An 8,081-nucleotide genomic window follows, 5' to 3' on the forward strand; every position below is an offset into this window, starting at 1 on the left:
CGAGCAAATCCAGCCCACGCCTGGGTGAATGGAGAGGACCTGATTTTGAAGGAAGAACTCTGGTCTTACATAGCATCATCACACAGCAGCCTTCAAGGCAGGGTAACGACACTGAAGGATGCCTGCCTTTGCGGATGCTGCACTTGCACACACCTTCCCCGTGCCCAGCATCACTGCCGAGTGGCAAAGCAATGGGAAAAAGCAGAAGAGATGTTGATGGCCAGGCAGGGTGAGCTCCCCCTTCAGAGGCTGGGTTTCGCCTCCACCGTGCCTGTGCCTCTGCACTTCCAAACCCCGGGTAGCGTGGAAAAGAGCCAGCTGCAGGGGTTATTAACTGGGACAAATGCATGGCAAAAAGCAGTGACTTTCGGCAGGGCTGGGAGCGGGGGCGAGGAGAAGACACCTGCGTGTCAGCAGGTGGGCTCAGCTGCTGCCATGCTGCAAAATGCACATTGCTGCCTCACCGTAGGGTACCCCCAAAATCTGCATCCTGCCAGGGTCCGGAGATGATGCCTTGCCCCACACCCTGGGTTGCTCACGCTGTCCCTTTCCCTGTCTCTTCTCCACAGACCATAGTGCTGCTGGCTGGAGGGGACTGGACATCATTTTGAGGTAATTTTCTTGGAGAGCAAACAACACTTGATCCCGTGTCTCTTTTGGTGGGCTGCCAGGAAGGTTAGCTGCTCGGTGGTGGTGGAGGTGGTGGTGGCAACCGCAGCGGCGAGGCATCGCAATATCTTCGACCGCACATCTAATTCTCTGGGGATTCTGCTCCAGATGAATAGACAAAAGACCTCCAGGCGGGGAGGGGGGCCCTGCTCCACCAGAATTTGGATTTTTCACTGTCAGCCAAGCAGAGGATCCAAACTCCAACAATAAGCTCCCCGCTCCAGACGAAAAACATTTATAACCTCTCCAAGCCGAGCTCTGGCAGGGTGATACAAACTGTGAGCTCCACACGCTAATGACCTTGAAAGTATCCATTTATCTCGGCCTTTCCCCCCAGCTTGAGATGCCACGGGAAATGTGAGGCTTGCTTTCTTTTTCTTTCCTTGTATTTCTTTTCCTTTTTGAGCAGGAGAGATGAATATTCAGGGAATGCTGGCAACAGGGAAGCTGCTCTGTTTCACCTCTCTGGCTGGAGCTCAGCGCTGAGACCCCAGTGGAAATGGAGAGCGGGGGGTAATCCTGGTGTGCCAGGAGAAGGGACGTCAGTGCTCTGCCTCCGTTACCTGGCTGCTCCACACTGGCTGCTCCTTCATTAATCTTCCTCAATAAACAATATTTCTAACCAACAAAAGCCAACCCTTCGAGCCTGTTGTTCCTATCGGCTAAAGCAGCTCACAGCTTGGTGTGATGTGACAACCTGAACTGCATTAGAATCCAGGCAAGGGGTTAGAAACGTCCCTGGAACAAATAAAGTGGGTGCACAGTAAATAGTATTTCCTTAGGGAGAGCAGTGACTCCCCGGAGGGTTTTACTTTTCAAAGTCAGTGTCTGTTTTCTATGCATTGCCACTATATGGAAACCACTAGCTGGCACAACAGGGTGCTCCCTTTTTTAGGGGATATCCAACTTGGGTGTAAAATAATCCCGCTTCCTTCCCTTTGGCATTCAGTACAGACAGCTTAATGCGGAAAGGGGAGTCACGCAAAGCAGGCGATGACAGACACGGGCAGAAGCTGCTACCAAAAAACATTCTTCTACTTACAGGGGGAAAAAAAGAAAAAAAAACCCAAAAAACAACAAACTGATTTGCCGACGTGTTTTCTGACTGCTGCATGTTTTAGTCCTCTTACAGATGCGGTAGGACCCAAGCACTTTGCAGATATCCTCTGGTGTACAGCCCAATCTGGCTGCTGCTCTGCAGATGCTCCAGCACCTGCAGGCTGGGACCTGCTACTCACCTTTGTTCTCCGCCAGTGTGGTGGGCTCTCTGCTGGGACTAGCAGTTGGGCTTCCGAGAGGATTTGCTAGCTGCTGCCTTTGAAGCTGTAGAAGCAAGCACAAGCTCGTGTTTCCATTTTAGGCATACGTGTAATGTGCATCTTTGCTTACTGGACATTCTGCGTTGCAATCCAGCCTCAGGAATTCTTGGCTTCCCTCTGGGTTTTGATGACTCTATAAGAGGTAGTGTTGCACTGAAGGGGTTCATGGTAGTCATCTCCTGACTCACTGCCAGCAGGCTGGAGACTCATACGGAGACTTGAAGAACAGAATTTTTATTCCAGAAGACGCACCCGGCGAGGGAGGTTCTGCGCTCCCCGCACACCCAGAGCCACCTGCCCAGTGCCATCACTGGGGATGGGGCTGCAGGACCCCGGGCATGCCAAGGACACAAGGCTCGGTATGACCACAGTGAAGTTAGGGGAAGGTGCCCCACCAGCCAGATCTGTGCTTTTTGGCAGGTTGGGGAGATTAAGCCAACCTCTCGTACTTCCCCCATACCACCCCCTCAAGCGCCTGGCTCCCCAGGTACCAACCAAACACCCCAGATCCCTGGATAATGCCTCGCTCCAGCCAGGTACTTCAGCATCAGCTTTAAGCGAGTGATTAAAAGTTTGTTAGTAGTCAGGGAAGTACTTCAGGGGACTGCTGGCACAACCAGATCGTATTTAGCTTGAATACAGCTATGTGAGTCTGGCTGCTTTAAAGGTACCTTTATGATATGCAGGTTTAATTATTTCTTTAAAAACAAAAATCCCTTCACAGAAAAGGAAATGCCAAAGCCTTTTCAAAGCTCGTTAACACAGTGAATAAGAAGCCAGAGTCAATTTACATAACAGAGATATACATACGTATGTATACGTGTGTGTACATTTGCATGAAAGCATTTGCAGAGCATTCTAAAAATAGGAGACATTTCAGAGGAGTTTGGGCAAGTAAATCTTCACATGCTTTTCTGTTTTATTGCTTCCCTCCAAATTATTAGTTTAAATTAAAATCCAGTCCTCCTGTTTTGTACAATCTGCAAGCCAGTGATCCACGGGCTTTCCTACAAACACCTCTCTCTGATTCCTCCATTGCAGGAGCAACCAAGAACACCCACTGTGATGGGGATGAAGGTCAGTGAAGGAGAGATGTCTCTGTCTCTAGTCTTGCAGTTCTCCCAAAATGAAATTCACCCCTTAATTTGCAGGGCAATTTTCCTCCAAGGAAGGTAGGAAAATGATAATAGTTCCCTGCAAAACACTCACTAGTTGAATGTGAAAATGTTTGGAGGTTTGAGGAATCTAAGCAGAAGTGGGAGGAGGTAAGATACCGGCTCTTGTGCATTGTGTGCTCCAGGTACTTGAAATGATGCTTAACCTAAAGCTTCTGCATACACTCAGCAACTCGGGTGGAGTGGCTCTCATACTTCATCTTAAGCGTATGCTTAACTGCTCCTCTGGGTCAGGGCCCCAATTAGCACACCAGGATCTAATTTTGTTCTCAGTTACAGCTGCATAAGACTATATTAAGCAAATCACTTTGTACCAGCCAAAAAAAAAAAAAAAAAAAAAAAAAAAAAAAAAGATGAAGATTTGGCTCAGGATAGACAGGGAGAGCACGACACAGGAAAGGTATCTTGTTGGATGCTGCTGCCTCTGTTACGTGTGTTTGTACCCTGATGGCTCTTTGTCCTCTTCAAATTTCTCTGCCCCAGCCTCCTCTCACTCAGACCAGGCTTTCTAATTCCTTCTACAGAACAATCTCTTTTGTGTGCTAGCAAGGCAATGCTGTGCCCAAGGATCCCCACTTTCTGAAACAAAGCCCATTAGCTAAAATCTACACAAATCCACCACGACCGTGAGTCAAACTTGCGCCTGTGTCCGTAAGTAGCCACGCATCGGTGCCACTGGAATCTCTCTTTCTCCATCCCTCCCTTCTCCACCAAGCTGTTTAGACCCCGATCCTGGTGCTTCGGTTGCTCAGAAGTAAAGCCCAGCGGCTTCAGCTTGCCTTAGGTGTGTTCTCATGGTCCCTGTTTAGGAAAGCACCCCTTTTAGATGAATTACACTGAATTATCCACCTACAGCTGAATACGTGCTTTGGCGTTTTCCTTAACAAGATGAACTTAAACTCAAGATTGTGTCTGAGCATCTTCCCCACCCGAGGTGCAACCAGCTTGGAAGATCAGCCCCGGGACCGCGTGGCCCCTAGTAGAGCAGCTGCCTTCTGCATGCCAGCTTCAAAATGCCTCACACGCTGCCACATGTGCGAACAGCAGCTCACAGTAACGCATTTGGTTTGCCTGTCGTTTGCACCTGTAAAAAATCTGGGGTAAATCCAGCAAGGATCAGTAAAGGGGAAGAGGGAGGCTGGCTGGTTCAGGGTTCCCAGCTTTCCTGCTGGCTGGGAGTGGTGGCAGGACAGGGAGATCCCCTCAGCACAGTGAGGCCAAGGTTTGGCCAAGGGCCCCAGAAGGCTCGGGGTTAGCTGTGGCCAAGCATCCAGAAGCTGATACGTGCGATGCAATGTCAAACAGGTCCCATCAACCCCACCGCCGCGGCAAGGGGCTGAATGCACGAGTCAAAGCCGACGTGTGGTTTACCCCAATCTCTAGCAGCAGCCACTCTGTTTTTTAAAAATGCAATTTCGTCTGCATAGAAGGGAAGTAGGAAAAGGCAGCACAGACAGAGGCACACTTCAAGATGAACAAAGCACAGCTCTTGTTTGAAGCACTGGCAGGAGTCCAGCATCTCTCAGGGCCAGGCACTGGGGTCAGTCCTGTCTGCCTGTCCCTGCCCAAGGAGGACAAAGAGCTTTAAATTTTATTAAATGTGGTTATTTTTTCTGTTAGTGTCTTTTTTTTTTTTTTTTTTTTGTGATTGGCGGTAGTGGTTGTGCTATGCAATGTAAGCCAGAGGGTTTGTAGAATTACTGGTAGGACAGCGTCGATGTGGCAAGCCAAAAGTTTGAAGAAAAATTCATGCATGCAGGCTCCTAAATATGGATCTACATGGTTATTTTCAGCAAGAGTCTTGCACATCCATAGTTCTGGGTTAGAAAACAGAAGCCCCAGGTGAAATGCATTTGGAGGCTTTTTGCCATCTGATGTGAAGGAAGACCCTTGTCACAAAGTCATCTGTATGACCTACTTGCTTCTCCCCGCTCAAGAATTGTCCAGGACTCATGTAACAACTTCAAACTCAGGCACATTCCTCGAGCTGTGTGAGGAAGCTTGCACATTGCCTGACCACATTATATCTGCCTCTAGGCAGTGTTATCACTCCTTCCCTTCCATATGCTTAAGCAGAATTTTTACAAAAATAAATGAAATACATATGTACATTATGCAAAGAGTGTTCTTGAGCCGTGCTATATTTGGTTTTGCATGATACGTATCCAGCGTGTAGACCATTGGCACTCGGTTTTTAACTGTTAGAGATAAGCAGAGTCACAGTAAGCTATAAAAGAGTGTAAAATATGCAGGGCCTGATTCTCCGGCTCACGGAGGCCCCTTTACATCACGCTGGCACCGCGCTGGAGTCTAAAAGCAAGCGCACATGTGACTGGAATCCACTTTCAGGCCCTTTTATACTGCCAAAAGAGCTTAAAGTTGCTTGAATTCAAATGAGACTCAGATGCTTGTAGTACAAGCCGGTAGCCGTCATTAAAAGCTGGGTTAATACTGCTGCCCCTCTGCCCCCCAGCACCGGGGCGGGCGGCAGCGTCACCCCTGGATGTGGGGAGCTGCTGGAGGATCGGGGAGCCCGGGCCCTGGCCCCGGCCCCGGGTGGACAGGGCTTCCCAGGGTCAGGAACGGCGGGAGGGGACGGTGGGTACCACGGTGGGTACCACGGTGGGTAGGGGGATGTAGGGGCAGGTGAAGGGGGCAGCCTGGTAAGGAGGAGTACGTGTGGCCGAGCACCCCACTTTTCCCAGCTGGTTCCCTGCCCAACCTGGGCTCTGCATCGCCTGCATCTCCCTTTTCACGGCTGGTTTTTCTCCCTACAAAGAGCCGACACAGAACAAGCTGTATGTACAAGCCCAGGTACACCCGCCCTCGGTTTTCATCATTCAGCGCCAGCCAAAGAGGGAGGGACGGGAGCGCTCTGCCACCTTCCCGCTCTCCGGGCCCAGGCTGGATGCAGCCATGCTCCAACCCTGCCCCAGGGCCCAGCGCAGCCGCTGCTGCAGCCAGGAGGGAAACCAGAGCTGCTGGCTCGTGACTGGCGCACAGATCACCAGTGCATGACTCTCTCCCGTGAAAAAATAAAAAAGTTCATTTGCATTTAAAGCACTGGGGGAAAGGGTGTTGTAGGGTTTTTTCTTTTTTTTTTCTTTTTTTTTTCTTTTTTTTTTCTTTTTTTTTTCTTTTCCAATCCCTAAAGTCACATGGCCAGACTATTTTAAACATTCCTGGCTATTCCCCCATGCACCAGCTCCCTTGGCTGGCACTGGGGTATTCTCGAAGCTCGGGTAGGAGAGTAAACTCTGCATGTATAATTTATCCATTGTAAAGGATGCAAAATCTACTGGGAACAGGAGGGGATAAGAAAGAGCGAAGACACTTGTGGATGCCAAGAATTCCAAGTGCCAGACCTTGCTAGCGCTCTTCCAAAATGGAGGGTCCTACACGGCTCCCGTTTAGCTAGAGCTGAGCCTAGCCTTGCCTGCTGTGTTGAGATTTGGCAGGCTGCAGCTCGCCATTGTTGCGAGCTCTCATCCAGGCGGCCGTGCCAAGCCTCCCCTCCGGCTGCAGCCCTTCCAGCGCCGCACGCTAATCCCCCAGTATCTGCCTCTCCCAGATCTGGCGGGGGCACCCTTCGGAGCTAGGAGGGGAGAGGGGAGACTCCTCTCCGCAGAGACCCCTCTCCCGATGAGCTTTGAGGAACCCTATTTGTTCACCGTAACAAATCGCCGCTCTCGACACAGCAGAAACATTATAAATGAGCAGAAGGAAACACGGAATTTTGTTCCTAATCTTCCCTACCGGACTAATCCAAGGGGCCTTTCCAAAGCGGGCAGTGATGCTAAACGCCCTGGGCGCAATCCCACAGCTGCTGAGGCCCTGGGGATGGATCCCACTAGATCCAGCAGGGCTCCCACCCTGCACACCACAGCAGGGTGGCTCGGCACCAGCTTTCTCACTGAGGAAAGCAAGGGGTCATGTGGTAACACCAAACTTCTCGTGCTGTTATTAAAATGTGCGGTTTCTCCCCTGTCCGCCCGCCTGCATGGGGAAGGCTCATAGGAGATGTAGGTCACTCACTGTGCCCAGCCGCCCCTCCAGCAGAGACCCGAAGCAGCACCCGGGATGTGGCCGGTGAGGGGTGTTCATTCCAGCATCACCAGCAAGACCAGCGAGATCCACAGCACCACCCTGCCGGGCAGCCCCACAGCACTGCAGCCCCTCTCCCCTTCAGCATGTGCCCACAGGGCCAACACAGGAGCCCCTTCCCCTTGGTGGGGACACTTGGGACCCTCAAAACCGTCACGCGTGCAGGAGCAAGGAAGGCTGCAGCCCACCAGGCACCCGCAGAGGGGCCGCCCAGCAGCCCCCAGCCCATGGCTGAGGTCAGCCCTCCCTGGGGAACCACATGGTAGGCATTGGGGGGTCCAATGCCACAGTTGTACAGTTGCTGTAGTTAGCTACGTGGGATGTTTGGGGTTTTTTTCTAACCCCCTTCAACACTGAGGTTGAACTGAATTTTGCAAAATGTAATTTTGCAAAAGCCAGAATAAAGCTCTGGATGCTGTTCCCGCACCCTGGCTGCCATCCCAAAGAAACCCCTGGGGAGAGGATGTAACAACCAAGCTGGCCCTCGGCTGCATCCCGACTCCATCCAGGAGCAAAACTGAGTCCAAGGCACTCAGCCCTCCCACACAGCCCTCTGAGGGGCCCTGAGCCTAGTCCTCTTTGCAAGGAGGTCTTGCAACAGGATCTTGCCTGTGGCATGGGAAAGCATGGGCTTCCCGGCACCCCGATGCAGAGGGGCAAAGGGCTGGGGTGCCACCCTGTTGCAGTGGCTTTAACCCCGCGTGGGCACAACCCACTTCTGGCTACGTCAGAGTGACTGCAGGAGATCATGGGGAGCCCCCACAGAGATGCCCCGTCTGCACCATCAAAGCCCTTGAGCTCAAGCAGGATGGAA

This window comes from Falco punctatus, assembly GCF_963210335.1.
Source record: "Falco punctatus genome assembly, chromosome: 5".
Classification (NCBI taxonomy): Eukaryota; Metazoa; Chordata; class Aves; order Falconiformes; family Falconidae; genus Falco; species Falco punctatus.